Source organism: Corvus moneduloides, chromosome 7 (assembly GCF_009650955.1).
Source record: "Corvus moneduloides isolate bCorMon1 chromosome 7, bCorMon1.pri, whole genome shotgun sequence".
NCBI classification, from domain to species: Eukaryota; Metazoa; Chordata; class Aves; order Passeriformes; family Corvidae; genus Corvus; species Corvus moneduloides.
The window spans coordinates 37,007,580-37,009,664 of NC_045482.1; positions in this window are offsets into that span (position 1 = coordinate 37,007,580).

Below are 2,085 nucleotides of genomic sequence, written 5' to 3' on the forward strand. Positions count from 1 at the left end.
ATGCAGATGCCTGGTACAAAGGAGAGAGAGAGAGAGAAATTAGGCTCAGATTTGGGAAAATAAATAACACCAAGATCCAAGATTTGCCCAGCACCAGATTTATAGGGATGACTGGAAGAACACTCTTTTCTTCCTGGTCCATAATAAAGCCAGGGTGTCCTTGTCCTGGGTTAGTCACAGCCAGACCAGAGCAGCCAAATGACACCAAAGGATGCAGGAATTGTGCTCAGATAAAACTTACAATTCGTTGTGGACATCAGTGTTGGAATGGAATGGGAGAGAAGAGGAAAAGCAGGACTCAACAGGTGAAATAAATTGCTCTTCCCTCATTTCTGTTTCTTTCCCAGAAACAGAACAAGGACTGCTTCAGCTCTTCATCCATAGAAACCCAGAATGGGTCGGTTGGAAGGGACCTTATAGCTCTTCTCATTCCACCCCTGGGCAGGGACACCTTCCACTATCCCAGGTTTCTCCAAACCCCATCCAACCTGGCCTTGGACACTTCCAGGGATCCAGGGGCAGCCACAGCTTCTCTGGGAAGCTGTGCCAGGGCCTCTCCACCCTCACACTAAAAAATCCACTGAGTGGAAAATGCACAGCAAAAGAGGAAAAAAAAAAAAGGAAAGAAGAAAAAAAAATTTATGTATTTGCTTATGACTTGAAGTACCTGCAGGTTGGAGACACTTCTGCACACTCCCAACACCAAACTAAAAAAAATCTCCTCCCACTTCCTCCTGTGGAAAAACTATCAAGTTCCACAAGTTGCAGCTCCCTGTGGCCCAATCCATCAGCCCAGCCCCAAGCTGTAGTGGCAGGATGAATAAAGCAGAATTGGAAAACAGCTACCAGAGGTTTTCATGAGTTTTTGCTGTTCTTGGCCTGCTTTTTTATTTTTGGCCGTCAACTTTGCAGCTTTTGGAAACGGAATTATTCAGCCACTATGTGAATCTGATTTTCCCTCCAACAGCAGCAAGGAGCTGACCCCTGTGCATGTGCTTCAAAAGTTAAAAGTTTATAGAGATTGCAAACAGTTTAAATGTTATTGGGGATGCAATATGGTGCATTACACTCCTGTGCCGACCAGATGGCTGCCTTAAACAAACGCCATCCGTTGTGCCACCACCACTTCCAAATGAAGCGACACCGGTTTGGAGGTGGCCAAGCCCTCCAGAAATGCCATTTTCCTCCCAGGTTCCACTACACAGTCACTGCATTAATTGCTCTGGAGCATCAAGTCCCAAAACTTTTCTGCCAATTGACTGCTGCCCATCCACCCTCAAAATTTCTCTCAGGCCACAAAACACGTTTCATCAGGAATTTTGTTAAAAGCACTTGTGAAGACACAGTTGGCTCATTCTGACAGGAACCAGTTCTTAAAGCATCTCGATGAGGGTCACTTCAGACTATATTTTGAGAATATTTAATGACTTTTAATTGAAAGATATTTGGAATATTAGGAAGAAATCCTTCCCTGTGAGGGTGGGCAGGCCCTGGCACAGGGTGCCCAGAGAAGCTGTGGCTGTCCCTGGATCCCTGGCAGTGTCCAAGGCCAGGCTGGACGGGGCTTGGAGAAACCTGGGATAGTGGGAGGTGTCCCTGCCTGTGGAATTGATAAACTTTAAGGTCTCTTCAAACCCAAACCATGCTGGGATTCTACGAACCACCACCAATCCAAGTTTTATGCACTCATGACAAACCTGAAGCACAATTTTTAAGAGAAAGAGATTCATCGGCTGGCACTGTACCACGGAACAGGTTCTGGAACTTCTCTCTATGCTGAAGGATATTCATCTCACTACATAGATACCACTATTTCCCAGAAAAAGGCTATGGAAGCAAGGACCAGTTCTCACCATGCAATATTCCCCTTCCATTACTCCATTTTCCCTATCCTCCCAGAATATGATCTCATTTGATGAACATTTTGTCTCAATGTAAATATTTTCAAACGCTGCAATAAAAAATTCATTATGAAAGTGATTGAGATGTTTCGGGTAGTTTTGCTAAAAAGAGATGATTTGCACATTTTTTTTCAACTGTACACTTGAAGGGAACTGATGTGAAGTCAGTGCTATAATAAAAATG